General features: G+C 40.0%; 1 long non-coding RNA gene across 1 annotated transcript; it reads left to right on the top strand.

Moving 5' to 3' along the window:
- Positions 1 to 6,816: 6,816 nt before the first annotated feature.
- LOC134419756 (uncharacterized) lies at positions 6,817 to 15,494 on the top strand. Its single transcript, XR_010028139.1, has 3 exons — positions 6,817 to 6,943; positions 14,043 to 14,162; positions 15,396 to 15,494. It is a non-coding gene; the product is annotated as an uncharacterized LOC134419756 (long non-coding RNA).
- Positions 15,495 to 15,861: the final 367 nt, after the last annotated feature.

The following is a 15,861-nucleotide window of genomic DNA, read 5'->3' on the forward strand; positions in this document are numbered from 1 at the left end:
AAGTGTTGAGTATTACTTGTGGGTACTTGGAAAAAACCCAACTTTTATTCCTTTTATTTCTGCCTCTCCCCCTTTTTTTGTTTTTGTTTTTTTCCATAGATTTCCATCTATGAAGAATAAGTGCAGAGTTCTAATCCAACTTGTGTATCTACTTTTTTTCCTGCTTATATAGCTGTCAATGAACCTAATGAGGAAATGGGCTTTATTAGCTACTGATAATAGGAAGAATGTGTAAGAGAGGGATGAAACTGCTTTGATGGCTTTGTTAAACATGATGCTGTATATCTTGGGTTTGATTTTCACTTAGTTTTATGTTTCTTTACTTTTTATATCACTCACAATATTAAGCATTTTAAGCACCATACAAATCTAACTGTAAATGACCCTTTGTTAACTATAAAGATTATTTATAGTTATGCACAGATCTGGGAAGCCAGAGGAACACAGATGAAAACAGTAATCAGTATATATAAATGTACCTTTGAGGGCACTAAAAGAATTGCATATAAGGCCTGTCCTCTTTTCCACCTCCTTCCCCGAAGGGAGAAACAGCACAAGCCTGCACTTCCAGTTAATATGTGTCCAAAGGCTGCTGCCACCCTTCCAGCTCTGGTTCTAGTAGTGATGCACACTAGAAAACGCTCTGGTTTTGCTTTCTCTGTCAGAGCCTCCATGCTGAAGGCGTCGGGCTGTGCTCTGTGCAAAGGCTGGGTTTGGTTCAGGGTCACACTCGGGTGTGCACTGCGCCATTCCTGATGTGAACTGGGAGCTGCAATTTGGCACCAACACTGCTGCTTCCTGGGAGGAACTCAGGATTAATCTCTATGGAAATGCAGTTTAGTTTCAGGTCAAATACAGATAATACGTTGTGCCACATGAAATTGTAGAAGTGATAAATTTAGGGAAGTTGTCTTTATCTTCAGATAGAAAAAAAAAAAGATTATTTTGGAGAAGAGGGTTAATTTGTCACTAAAGTATGAAATCTTAGAAAATTAAAAGAAAATGGTAAAATAGTATATAGTAGGCTTGTTTTCATCTTCAGGCCTTTTTATAAATAAAGGATTTTGGCTGCAAATCATTTGAAGTAATGTTTTAGCATAAGACTTAAACCACACACTATTATTATCCATTCCCATGATTTTATCTCGATGTCTCTAAAGATATTTTTACTGTCCTTGCTGTTGTGGTAACATAGTCCTTTTCACAACTTTGTCCTTTACAAGTGACTAGGATTTGAGAACATAAATTTGACTTCTGGTCCTCCCTGATCCTTTAATAGCTGCTTCTGCTCTGTAGTTTGCTGCTGAAAATCCAGAACTACTGGGAAATAAAGATAAATAAATATAAAAAAAAATTATTTGCCTTAAATGTGTGAAGTGTTCAAATAATTTTAAACAGTTTAATTTAAATTTTAAACTGCAAATCTTCAACCCCTAATCACTTCTAAACTGAAGTGGTTTTAACCAAATGTGAAGTGCTGCAGAGTTTGAAATGATTATGCCTGGAGTAGATGGCTGTAAACTTTGGAGAGGGATGAAAACTATCTTTTAAATTTTTTTTTTCCTAAACACGCACTTGTGCTGCATTGAACCATTCCTGCTGAAGGAGGCAAGGGGCTGAGAGGGCAGCTCTGTCAATTTGCAAGACCAATATACTGAAAGCATCAGAGCATTTGGAATTTTCTGGGGCGAAGTGTCTCGACACCAGGCTGAGGCATGCTTGGGTAGCCCTTGCCAGCCTGAGAGCCCCAGCAGTGTGTGCCAGGCTGTGGGTGCAAAACAGGGAGGGTGCAGGGGCTCTGCAGACCCTGGTCCCCAGTGTTAGGGACAGGCAGAACTCTGTGGGGAGGAAGGTATGTGTGCAGCAGGGGGATGGTTAACACTTCCAAATTCACAGCTATGTATTTAGGACTCTTTCCAGCATTAGTTTCTCTTCAACATTTTTATTTTAGGGCTTTCAGTCTTTGCATTATGTGTTTTTCCTGTTTGAGGGAGAGAGTAAGAAACTTAAACCAGAATTCAGAAGCTGGTCCAGGACTCGGCTCCAGCTGGAAAAACACATGTGCTGGCATTCAGCTCCTGTAAGCTCCTTTCTGACTATTTTGAATGCTGGCATTGTTACAATAGGCAGGGGAACAGCCATGATAGCCCAGGGTGACAAATTGCTCAGCCTTGTGCATATATGTTTTTGCCTGGCTGGTTTTTATTAGCATGTAAGCATCATCTGTGGACTGCACATTCTTTCCCTTTCATTTTCATGACCCTGTCCAGTTCAGACGACTGACAGATTCACTATGTGATTTCCAGCTTTTGATGATGAACTTTTTGACAGCGGTCCTTATCTTTTATTTAATATTGTTATGATGATTATAACAAAGAGCTGTGTGTCGGGCAGTGTGGAAATCAGACTGGGTGCTGCCTCCGTAACTCCACTGATAACTTTGTGTTGATTTAGCAACAACAGAACACAAGTTTATAGATTAAATGAGGAAAAAGGGTGACAACTGCTGAATCTGATTATTTGGGTTATTATAAGAGGTAATTGTTTTATCTCAATGGGTAGGTATTTTATGCCCTGCTCCTTCAAGGACTTTCCTACTTATTTAACTTTTCTCAGGCAAGTAATCCCATTGATTTAAGTGGGACTATACATATGTGTGTGAGGGCCAGGGCCTTATTATGCAGAGAGGATGTAAATAAACATCAACTTTTTCCCCTTTGGTTAAAAGGAGACTCTTGTAAATGAATGAAACCAAATGAACAAACAGAAAACAGATGAAAGGGAAAACATCCCTTCTTCCTGAAAGAAAAATGTTACATGCATCACTTCAGATTTGGCAGGCTCTTGTCTCTTACAGTCTCTGTTTTGTTTGCTTAGAGATGGCTGAATTACTATTTTTGATACCACTTAGGACCATGTGCTAGCAAAAGGTTTTTGTCAAAGCCTCCCAGTGGGTCTGGACAAGATCTCTCAAGCATCCTGCATGCTCTCCACCAGGGATGATGGGGAGCAGGGGCAAGGGGTAATTTTTGCTCTGAAGCCCCTCTTTTGCATAGGAATTTGCATGAAAGATATAAACATGCTTTGTGTGTGCAAATCAGGAATAGCTACTTGTTGGACATTTGCCAGGGAGAAAGGCTTTGACTTCAAGCTTTTTTTCACTGCTGGTTCAAGAGCTTAAATCTGTCATCCTCAAAATATTTATTAAATTATCCATGTCTATTGCTCTGGGTGATTTTTGCTAAGTTTTGCTCTCCTTGCTGAAGACAAAGGATTAGAGAAGGACACTAGATGCAGAAGACTGATTTCTTTTCCACTCTAGGATCCACTTGGTAGGAAACTAACTCTCGAATTTACTGGATGTCCTTTCCCTGCGTCAGTTAGACATTGCTTTGTTGCTGAGATTTGAAACAGCTGCTAAAGGAATCTTTGCCACTGAGGTTTGGGGACAAAATGGAGATGATATCCTCAAACACCCTCCAAGACATCTCCTTCCTTCTCTGCCTTGCAGGGAAGGAAGTGAGTTTGGCATTAGGAAATGCCTCTGGGAGTTTTATGTCAGTAGAAAATATTCCTTTGATTTGAGAATCCTGTACTGGCAATCAATGGAGGCATGATATCCCCTTTTCAATGCTGAAATTCAGTGAAGGGATTGAGTCAGGACAGAATCCTGTATCCCTGTTTAGCAGATGTTCCTCTTTCATGCATTGAGATTTTCCAATCAGTACATGTCATGGTTGGACTCAAGCATTACAAGATAAAATCAGTCCTTTTAGTGGGTGGAAAAGCAGTCATGAATGTGTGAAAACTGTCTGGGAACATCCACGCTCTTCATTAAGGTCTTTCTGTATACTGAGGCTTATGGAAAAATCTCCTGCCATCTTCTCTCAACTTTGGATCAGGTTTATGGGGGGATTTCTGAGATCAGCAGAGGTCTTGTACAGGTTGCTATCTTGGCTAAATGCTGGAGGCTCACCTATACAAGGTGTATAGTACAAGGTGTGAGCTAAGTCAAGAAATGGGGCTTTTATTTTTCTGGCTAAAGCAGACTCTCATATCCTATAGATGACTGGAAGGAAGACGTTGAGCAGACTGTGGTCCTCTGTGAATCTGGTCAAAGCTTTTGTGCTGAAACATTTATTCTGTTAAAAACACACTTGTTTGCTGGCACCCAGTCATTTCAAAAGAACAGGCCTGTTCTAACACATCTTCCAAAGGATATCAAAACTGGACAGGGAAGCAGATTTCCATCAAAGCCAGCTTGGCTCCTCATTGCTCCCTCTGTACTGCCCACCCTTGGGGCTGTCTGTGCAGGGGTGGTCTTGGATTTCATCCCTGCTGGTGGTGGGACCCTCATGTAGTCCCACAGTACCCTACAGCTACCACTGCCAGGCACACCTCTGGGGCAGAAGGTTTTGGGGCTCCCAGACACCCTGGAATGTTTGTGGGGCCACAGCTGACCTGGAGGTTTGTGTGCTTGGGCTTCCTTACACTCAGTACTTATAGCCAAAGTATTGAAATAATTTACAGTGGTTTCTATTTTCATTCCCATATCCAGCTTTGAAACCTCCACTCTTCACTCTGATGTGTGGTTTTTTTTTTTTTTTTTTTTTTTTTTGGTTCTTTCAAAACTGAAATGTTATACTTAGAAAGATTGCTCTGGAAGCTAGCACTGGTCATGGTATGCACCTGGTTAACATGGCCTAAGAAATGAAGTGAGAAAAATGTGTGAGAATGTGGACTGACACATCAAGAGGGGAATTTTCTGGTGTCAGAAAACAGGTAAGTAGTGCCTCACTCTGCAAACACTTACGGTGAAGTGCTTATTTTAGGGGCAGTTTAAACACCTAAGTGAGACTGTGGCCTGGGAATAATTGTGGGACTTTGGACCATCTCCTTGTATAAGTCAATATTGCTCCCTCTGGGTAAACAGAGTAATGAACCTCATTTGTGGTGAATCTGGCTCTGTTTTGTGAGAGGCTTTTGCAGAGCCTGCCTTTCAGTGAGTTTTCATCCCTTCTCTAGTGACTGCACTGGCAGTGCATTGTCTCCTCCAGGCTTCTGCTGGGCCATAACATCTGACATGCCCTGTCCTGGGCTCACTGGGGCCGAGGAAGCTGGTGTTGGATGGACACTGTGGGCAGGAACAGCTCTCAGGAGCGTGGTGAAGGCACTTTCCATCGCTGTGCTTTTCCGACAGGGAGATTAAGTTTAATTTGCTGGCTAATCTCTGGTGGTGAAATTCATTTCTGGTCTGTCTGTTTAGATTGCTGTGACACTCACCCGTGCAGGCATGTGTGGCACCCTTTGGCTGCCAGGGCTCTGGGTGGCTTGGAGCAGTGCTGGCTGCTCAGAGCTGCTCCCCTCCAGTGTGGCACTGAGATGTGAAGGGACTGCTCTGCTCACACACACCTGCTGCCCGTGCAGAGCTCTAGGAAACTCACCACAGTCTCTAGAAACCTGACATTGCCTGGGTTTTGTCCTTCCCTTCATAGATTTTAACACATGAATTGATGTGATTGTCCCAGTTCCTCTCCTTTGTTGTTTTATTTTTCATCATATGTTTCTCTCACATCAGGGACAAGGATCCAAACAGAAGAATAGAAGGGAAAAGGTGAACACTTTCTAGTCCTGCTCACATAGGACAGCATTTCAGACCTTCTGTATCTTCTTCAGTATTCTGGCTTTGGTTTTATTAACTTTTAGTCACCTTCCTTGTTAACCTGACTGTTCATTTCTCAATATGCTCCTTTAACTACTTACATACCTCACAAAAAATAGTGCAGAGAAAGCAAACTAATTTATTAGACAAGCAGAAGCACATGGCATTCCATATTGGGCAGATTTGTGATGAGCAATTAATTATTTCTATTTTCTTCCTCCCCAGTTTAAATACAGTTTAAGTTGTTGATGTTAATATTATCAAACCAACATTTTTATATCATTTGCCAGGCTTGACAGAATTAAGTGGATTTCTTTGAATGATAATAGACATAATTAATTTTGTGTATAAGTTGCTTCAGTGCCTTTGAAGTTAAGTAAAAAATGAGATGTTAAGACTGAATTAGTGATATTTAATTGGAACCGATTATAAAAAATAAACGAGATACACGGTAGTTATGTGAAATAAAAAAGAGAAAGTGTGTGTATAACTGCAGAAATTAACAATTTGTGGTTGAATGTTTTGCTTTAATAGGGTGGCAGCAGTGATTGTGAGCACAATGGAGAGAAGGAAGAGTGACACAGAAAGGGCAGGGCTGAGCTATTTGAACATGATTGACAAGAATAGTTACGTGGAATTTCTTTATAGGTCATGCAAACAGACCAAATGAAACCATTGCTCTTGGAGATCATGCAAGTGTTTCATTTTCCTCATTTAATCTTTTGTAGTCCTGTAATAAATGATGGCAATATGCAATGTTAGTACTTTGCAAAGTGTGTTAGGTTCAGCCATGTGCCTCTGCACCTGGCTTAGTAGATATTAGGAAGATAGAAGAAAGGTATTACTATGTTTAATGGCTTTTAACCTACAGCAATGCTTATCAGGAACCCATTCTGAAAAATGACATGCCAGAGACCTGGCATCCTCCTGTGCATCAACTGGACAGCCTGGAAAATCTAGTCTGTGATACCACTATTATAAATTAGATATCACTCTCAGATGTAATCAACTGATTATAATCTCAGTCCTGTGTAGAGTAAAATTTGGCTGTTTATTAAAATTACTCGGCTTCTGGCCCATCTTTTGTCTCAGAAATAGCCCAAATTAAGAGTTTGGCTGTTAGAATAAAGTTCTATTTTCTCATAAATCCACAGGCTAAAACAGCTGCATCAGGAATGTGTATGGAATGAGAGAAGAAAGGATGAAGCTGACTCTCCTGAAGTGGAATAGACCAGCCCAGTGAAAACAGTAATTCCTCCCAGTAACAGGGGTTTAGGCAAGGTAAGAAATGTGTGAGAAATATATTCCTATACCATTGTGGTGAACTGGATGCTCTAGTTTTTATTGGATGCCATCTAGGTGAAGTCAGCTGTGTAAGTGAAAAGATTACAGTGATGCCTACAAAAGGATGAAAACGAAAGCATTTATTCCATCTGAATTTGTCAGGAAATAGTGTGGATTATAACACTGAGATTCCCTTTTCCCCCTCCTACACCTTTGTTGTCAGTGAAGACACACACCAGGTTCATTCTTGGTCAAGTGCGTGCCCGCAGACCTCTCCAATCTGGGAGGAAAAGAGTTGAGGTACTGTTGAGGAGTAAACACAAGATGCCTGTGGTCACCTTTAAATTACTGTTATGGTGAAAGGTGCAAATAGCTGCCATCAAGTGAGCCTTTGATCCAAAGATAATAATAGATCTCATTAAAATCAGTGGGTTTGCCAGCTCTGAAGAAAAAAACAACTGAGCCTCTTTAAACACAAGAGACAATGGAGGGATTTCAGACAGCACATGTCAGGTCAGACCTGAGCATGCAGGCATGGGGATTTCCTTGGTAGCACACAAGGGATGGGATATTGGATTTGCAGTTGCTGAGCAAAGCCATGCAAAGCCCATTGGAGCAGCAGTGAGCAGCGCTGGGGCGGCAGGAGCAGCACCAAGGGTCTGGAATGCAAAGAAAAATGGGGCTGGATGATGGATTCTGGGTACAGAATGTGGTACAGAAAATGCCTCCATGGCCAGGGAAAGACCCCTCTGGTTTGGCAACAAACAAACAAACAGAAACCCCATAGCCTAGACAATACTGTTGAACTGTGTCACTCATTTCTCAGTTGGGGCAGTTTGGAAGGAACTGGGTCCTGTCTAATTCCTAAGTCCAAAAGAGCAACAGTGATGCACTTGAAAACCAATGAAATCTAGAGAAGACTCCCTTTTGCCTTTTGTGAGCTCTGGATCAGGTCAGGGTTGCCAAGAGTTTGATACTGCTAAGATGATTATCTCAAGGGGATGTTTCTGAAGGAACTATACAGTGGGGGAGACAATACTTGCTTTGCCTGGTTTTGACAGCATGTCACATTCGATGGATGCTCTCTTCACTTTCCAGCTTTTGACAGGCCATAAAGGCTAATTAAACAAAACTACTGAATTCACATGCTTCCCTCAAAGGAGCACACATTTATCTTGCAAACAGTTAATACCTACTATCATGGGTATGTAAGTAGTCAATATGATATAACACATTGCAGAGCCTGCTGAAGGCAGATATTGCCAATTAACACATGGTATTACCAATCAACGCTCATGCCATTTATAGAACACTCTGCCTTGCTGCTACTGGAGATTCAAGACCTACAACAGTTTGAATGCATTTTTGAAGTAGGATTTTGTGTCGGGGAGGGAGTAAAGCTCTGCATTGCTAAAGAAATGGAAGAGCAATGAAGGACTGAACCCCTTGAAGAGAGAGGAGCAGCGCCACACAAACACACAAAAAAGACAAGGTCTCTGCCTGGAGGGGCTTACAGTCTCAGGCCAACAAAATTCTGTGTATGAGACATCAGAGGATGGCAGTGGGAGGGAGGAGGGAGGGGGAAAAGGTGGTGTGATAAGCACAGGTGTGTACCCTGAAGAACAGCTTTTTATGTGCTTTGTCAGCAAATTGCAGAGGTAGAGGAGGTTTCCATCTCATGGGCAGCATGGACAGAAGGCAGCAGGAAACAGAGCAGAGGAACATAGTTGGAAACAGATATTTAAGACAGGACAATGGATAAAAGGCCAATTTCTGCTTCCTCAGGTGGTTTTTGGCTGCCTGGGGAAAATTTGATGCTTGAGGCCCAGATCCAGATGCATGGAGCTAGATTTTGATGATTTCTTCTGTCCCCAAACTGTACTCAGCAGTAGAGAGGTTCCTGTCTTTGAGGGACTGGGAACAACAGCTCAGGGCTTGATGAGATAGAGGAATAGGCTCATCAGCAAGGAGACATAGGAGAGAAATTCATATATGCATGCACACATACCCATGTATATGCATATATGCATATACATAAAACAATCAGAAAATAAAGACACTACAGAGAAAGAATACTTCCTAAAAGTGGTTGACATAAAATTTCTCACGAGCTGTTAATATATGCTGTCTCTAGTGATGAAGATTTCATGCCTAAGGAATAAAAATGTGGCAACACCTTCCTTTTCTTTGAAGAAGAGATTTTAGGGCCTCCTGCTGCAGCCCAGATATTGGTATAAACTAGTATTAGTATCTCATGAGGAATGTATTTTTAATTTTTTTTTTTTCAGCTGAGGTGCTGTAGTATCAGGTTTTGTACTCTCTTGATAGTAAGTAATCACTTTATTCTCACTCAGCTTGTCAGGAGGTTGCACAGGAGCCCCTGAGGTGACTAGACCTGGAAAGTTGCTAAAAAGAAAGATAGTTGAATAATTGCTAAGGGTATTTTAGGGGTGTTTCAGCCTCTTCTGTAATTAAGAAAGCACAGCTTGGGGTTTATATAGATGTTTGCAGATTTTTTTTTTTCTCATCTCATTTATTTTTTAGAAGAGAAGTCTGAGTAGTTCCCCCTTCCTTCATCTTCTTATCTAAATGCTATGGAAAAAAAAAATGAAACAAAGGAATTACCAAATTCATCTCTTAAAATGTGCCTCTCCCCTCAATCCAAATACAGGAAGTAACTAGCACCCTGCTCCTGATTAGCTCTGGACTCCAGAAGAAAATGAGGGGAAAACAGATGATTTGTAGTGCAGTTATCTGATCTTCTGAATCCTGGTTTTCAGTAGTCACTTCCTCCTTGAGTGTTTTACATTAAAATACTATTTCACTGTTCAATTACCTAATTTATTTCCTGTATAAGATTCCTCTGGACTCCAACTACTCATCTTTTGAATGATCACTAGGAGTTTGCAAGAACTGGTGAACTTTTTCAATAAGTATTTTCCATTTCTTGAGGCAAGACATTGTGTTTCCTCTTCATGGCCACAATGGAAATTGACAGGGGATTTCTGTGAGTTGAAGCAGATTCCAAGGATAGCTTCAGTAAGATGATTTCTTCGCAACAGCATTCTTGGAAAAGTTATACAACACAATGTACAACTCAGGCTGTTTTTTCCTTTCAGCACTACTGACTTTAAAAAATAAAACAATCCCACTAAAAATTATTTAGTAAAGATTTACAGTACTATATTACTGTAGTAGAGCTTCACTTTTTTTCATTGCTAGTGAATGTAAACACTGAGCTAACACCATGTAAAAATTCGAAATAGAAATACAGAGAAAAACATGAAAATTTTATTTTACTTTCAGGTACTTTCTTCTTAAGAGAAAAATTAGAATTGCAAGGCAGCTTGCCTTTCTAGGTTTTATGTGAATTCTGATTAAAATGAGTAGCTCTTTTAAAATATAAAGCTGTTTGCTTTCAGCAAAAATTCACAAAAGCAGCAGTTCTGTTTTAGCCTATGACAACACAGGAAATTTTGAAAATCACAATTGTCCGTAAGCCTAAATAGCTGGGGAAAAATGATAGACATTTGGTTAGCTTTACTGAGCCATAATGTGCTGTCTGGCCTTCAGTACAATGTTTCAAAGCACTTGGATCCAAAATACCTCTCTGAGTCACGCTGAATGTTTTATCTTCAGTGCAGCGGCCCCATATACGAGAGTGGGAGCTGTGATATTGATCATTAGAAGTTGCATATTGCTAACATTTTAGCCATAAACTTATTATAACCCTAAAAAAAAATATTATCTTCCCTGGAGTGGATTGAGTGCCTATTTTACAAATGCTGGATGAAATTTCTGAAGTTGCAAGAAGTTTCTTTTAAATCTTGAATGAAAAGGTTCTTTCTGTGTTAATTTAGGAACTGTTTTACTTTCCTTTGTGCCTGCCTCTTAAAGGCTGAGGTGCACCTTTGTTTTTCTTCCACAAACCCTCCCGAAGTGCAGAAATCCAGTCAATCACTTTCACACACCCACAAAAAATAATGGCTTGACCTGCTCGTGGCCAGATCTGACATGCCCTGCTGTGGTAGGAAAATTAATTCACCTCACTACACTGCAGTCACCCTCAGCTGAGTCCTTCAATTATTTCATTATGATCTAACTAAGGCTGATAACAGATCTCATTTGATACTGGGGATGGCTGGGGGGGCAGCATGGGGGTGGGAAGTGGATGCCCTCACATGTCAAGCCCTTGCATCTAACCAGCCGAGCTCCGTGAGGCTTTCTTGCCTGATGGAAATGGGGGTGATTAAAGACATGTTGTGCCCGTCTGTGCAGCTTCCACATGATTTTTCTCCCTTAGATGATGTCCTGTGCATTTAGCATATTTGAAAATCCAGAGGCTTTTCATCTTTGGCATGGGAAGGGAGGGATGTTTTTGATGGACTGGCTGGAGGAGCATACTCAGAGTCCAGTGTTTTCTGGAAAAAGGATCCATTATCATATTTTCTTTCTTCCTTTTTTTTTTTTTTTTCACCTGTGCAGTGACAGATGGATGCAGGAAGCCCTGGAAATGTGTTAATTGCTCTTTTTTTTCCATTCAAGTGGTTTGGAGGTTCAGGAGACCCTCTAATTAAAGAATCTAAGAGTGAGCTGGGCATCTGGCCTCTGCCACTTTAATCAACTTTGTAATATGAGGAGAGGGCAGTGATTGTCTAATTACTTGACAGCTTGAAGATGTATAGGTAGTAAGCAAATACATTTTCTCAGAAGATGCCAAATTGTTATTACAACAAAATGCCTGCTATCTGTTTTCTAATTTATTTTTTAAAATGGGTAAATGAACCCCATCTCCATTCACTGAGTGGATCTGTGCGGGTTACAGGATTCTTTGGCATGATTTTGAAGCCACGGCACAATTGGAATGCAGAAGTTTTGTGATATATGCAAGTATCATGATGTTAAGTCAGATAAGAATTTCTCTGATATGACAAAACTACTGAACTGAGCTTTTTTATTTCTGAGTCTGCTGTGAAGTATCTAATTTCATCCATATTCCTACCAAGAGTTGAATAAAGAACATAGCTACTTTTCCCTCTATTTTTCAAAGGATAGAAATCCTAGCTCACACACCTGGAATTTATCACAGAGTAAAACAAGACTACTTCATGTTAGTGAACATTATGTTGAGTACAAAATCATGTAGTTTTCCTGAATCTGATGACAACCTGGAATAATTGCTGAGCAATGTGAATTTTGAAACTCTTCCTAAATGCTGTTAGCTCTGCTGTTAGTAGAGATGAATGTTGAAATACCATTACTATTACTTAAATATACAGGATCTTGTTGAATCAGCTGAATTCATATTATATCACTGTTTGTCTTTTTAAGAGAAAGAACTCATAAAATGCTTATCTCGCTAAGACAAAGTACATCCCATATTCTTCAAGGTGAAGCTCTAGTGTCAAAGTAAACAAGGCAGATGCCTCTTTAATAACTGTGTAATTCAGACTTATATTTAATTAATTAAAATGTCAGCACGAAGATACTGAAGGAAGCTGCTGTAGCTTTTAGAGTTTGCTGCAGAATCCAAAGGACCTTGGTGCAAAAACAAATCTTGCATCATGTGTGTTCTTTGAAATATGGATAGCTTAGTTGCTGGCATCTGGTCAATGGAGCTTTTCTTTGTTAGCCTCTGAATCAAGGTTGAATGTTACATAACAGTAGATGGAATTTTTATTTTCTACGAACCCATCAAACCTATCACCCCTAAAACTCGTCTTAATAAATCTCATCTGTATTGGAAACCTCGGCAGAAAAGCCAATATTGAATGGATTGTTACTCAGCATGGGCTCTTCTGGAGCCAAAATTAGGAGCCTCTGGCTGACAAGAGGAATGTCTCTTCAATCCCATTGTGGTACTTCAGTTGCACTTTTCCAGTCCCATGAATAGACAGAGCTCCCCACTTCCTATTTTTCACATACCTTTGCAATTAGCTTTATTTTAAAATTTCCTTCATCAGGGAAAGTCTCTATCCACTTCTTTGCACACCACATCGAGTGCTGGCAACCATTGGTACTTTTATAGCTGGCCTCCAAACCATCAATTTGAATGAACAAAGCAGACTATTTTCTCACACTTATAAGACCTACATTTATAGTATCCGCATGCTGGGGTAATTACTGCTAAATAATTTAATACTGTAAAAACTGACATATCCATTTAGGTGTATGCCTGTTATATTGTTAAACTGTATTGGGGTTCTGACCTCTATTAGACAGCAAATAATCCTACTAAAGACTGGTCATTCTCTCTCCCTCGCTCTTATGGTGAATTTTATTCATAAAGCTTAGGGTTTTGCAGCTATTCTCATCGTGAGATTAGTAAGTATACACTTGTGACAGCACTAAAAATTCAGTGCAATCACAATCATGTTTGATTACCAATTCAGAAGGATCTAGCCATCTAGCTGCAAGGATAATTTTGCTCACTGTAAACAGCTTGGAGAATTGTGTGCGATCATGTTGTGTGACCAAAAAAAAAAAAAAAACAACCAACGAATTAGATTATTTGCTAAATGCCAAGGCACATTAAATATTTTTGACAACAATGAAGATTCTTTGTAAATTGTAATTAGACTGGAAATTATTGCACAGAGCCTGCTTCTCTATAATCCTTTTAAATCAGAGTAGTTGTAATTGGCCTTAGAGACTCAAACTGTTTCGTGTTTTATTTTCTAGAAGTTCCGCTTCTGCATATGTAATAACAGAATCCTTTGTGGGTACAATACAATAGACATGTGTGTAGAGTTATTTTAGTTTATTTGTTTTGGTAGCGAGTCAGATAACCAGCAAAAAAGAATATAGAAAAGAAAACATGCTGAATGCTCCTGGATATGAATGGTACTTACATGTAAAAAAAGTTGCATAGAAATCATAATGGGCCAGATGAGGCTTAGAAAAGCAGCATAACCCTGCTGTTCAACATCTGCCAAGGATCTGGACCTATATTTTGCCTGTACTGTCAGAGGCTTCAGGAAACCTAATAATGTGAGTTTTCCTGAACACAAAGCCATGGATTTTTAGCAATTCAAGCCGAGTCCTCAAGGATTCCTTTTCAAAGTTATGATTTTAATTTTTTTTCTCCTGGTTTTAGGTTCACAGGAATGATAACTTCAGGAGAGCCTGTGGGAGAGGATGAATTCTGCTGCAGCCTTTCTACATCAAAAAAAGATCCTTTTCAGCACAAGATCCTAATGCTACTACTGAAGTGCAAGTATGTCTGTGTGTTTGTATAAATAATAGCTGTGGGAATGGGCGTGAGCAGTGGCAGATAGTCAAGGAGTTAAGTGGAAGTCAAAATTAAGTGGGAATTTTGAGGTTTATTTGATGTAACACTTGGCTTTGAGGATGGAGGAAGTTGGACTTGGGGCAAACCTGCAAATTACAGCCCAACCTCATTAGAAATTAGCTGGTAGTAATCAGAGAGCCTTAACTGACTGTAAAAGTACCTTTAATCTAGAGATGTGGGATTCTGTTGGGTGACTATTGCTCATTCTCTCACAGGCTGAATTAACTAACAAAACCAAATACGTCAATACATCCAATATAAAATTTCAGCTCATCTCTGCTGAGCTTATCACCAATATCCAAAATGAAACCAGGATTGTCTTGGAACAGTTTATACAGGATTAACATTCATGTGATCATGACTTCCACTGAAATAAATCTAACCTGTGGATGTGCTGAGAAAATAATGTATTTAGAGCCACCTTAATCCACTTCATGTATGGAAACAAAGCAGAGCCTCCAGTGTGACCCTATGTCAAACTGCAAATTTTAGATCTGTTTCATTACTCTAGTTTTCCTTGATCTAGTGGAGGCTAAACATTGGTCTACATACAGTCCTTTTATATTTTTAATATTAAAGTTTACATCCATTTCTCAGAAGTAAAAAACTCATCTGCTAATGTAGATTTATTGAAAATTGCTAGAGTCCAAGGATGAGATTTTTGTCGCATTAGTGAAGCAAATGGAAAAATGCACAGAAAGGACTAAAATGTTACTAAATCCCCAGTTACAAACCTAACTTTAGAAGAACAAAAAATTAGCATAAAAACAGTATAAATATCATTCTTAACTGTTTCAAGGAGATAAGGCTTGCATGAATGAAGTCCACTCAAACCAGTGAAAAAAATCTGTTATCTTCAAGGAGTTTTGTGTCAGATACTCTCAAATAATATCTTTATCAGATTGACAGTTTTTTATTTCAGTGGCTTACTTTTGGATCAAGCTAATTTCTTTCAATAAACTAAAAATATCTAACCAGGAGAAAAAAGTACAAACTAAGCTTTTATCCTAGGCCCCGGGATAATGTACTCCTCTTTCCTCTAGGTAAACCACAAATACTTTTGTATAATGATATTAGTGACTCCTAGTTTGATTATATGCAACATTGTGAAGTTTTAAGGGCATCTTTGGCAAAGGCTATTCCCTTTCCTTCCTTCAGGTCTCCCCCATCACTGGCTGAACTAATCTGCTGTAGGACATTGAAGACATGGGAAATGTTGAGGTGTCCAAAGCTGGAAGGACAGGATGTAAATAGAGGGGAATTTATATTTTCAGATGGGGCATTGAAAGACACCTCATGCTGCCAGGTAAGACAGAATGCATGGTTCTGAAGAGGCAAAAGTGTAAACTGCTGGTGAATTCTGCCTGCTGGAAGAAGAGGCCCTGGGCATCCCATCATTTAGGGAGGGTGGAGAGGCTGCCCTGGCTCTCGGCTCGCTGCCTGTGTGGCTCACGGGGCTGAGGCGGGGCCAGAAGCAGGATGGCTGTGGCAGGTGGGAGCCCTTCTCCAGAGCCTCTGGCCAGTGATAAATGGTTGATTCATGGTGTGCTCCTGGGGCCTCTGCATCGCAGCCTGTTGGCCTGGCATCAAAGAGAAAGGCTTTGCTGTCTGCATCCTCTTATCA

Source organism: Melospiza melodia, chromosome 6 (genome assembly GCF_035770615.1).
Source record: "Melospiza melodia melodia isolate bMelMel2 chromosome 6, bMelMel2.pri, whole genome shotgun sequence".
In the NCBI taxonomy this organism is placed as follows: domain Eukaryota; kingdom Metazoa; phylum Chordata; class Aves; order Passeriformes; family Passerellidae; genus Melospiza; species Melospiza melodia.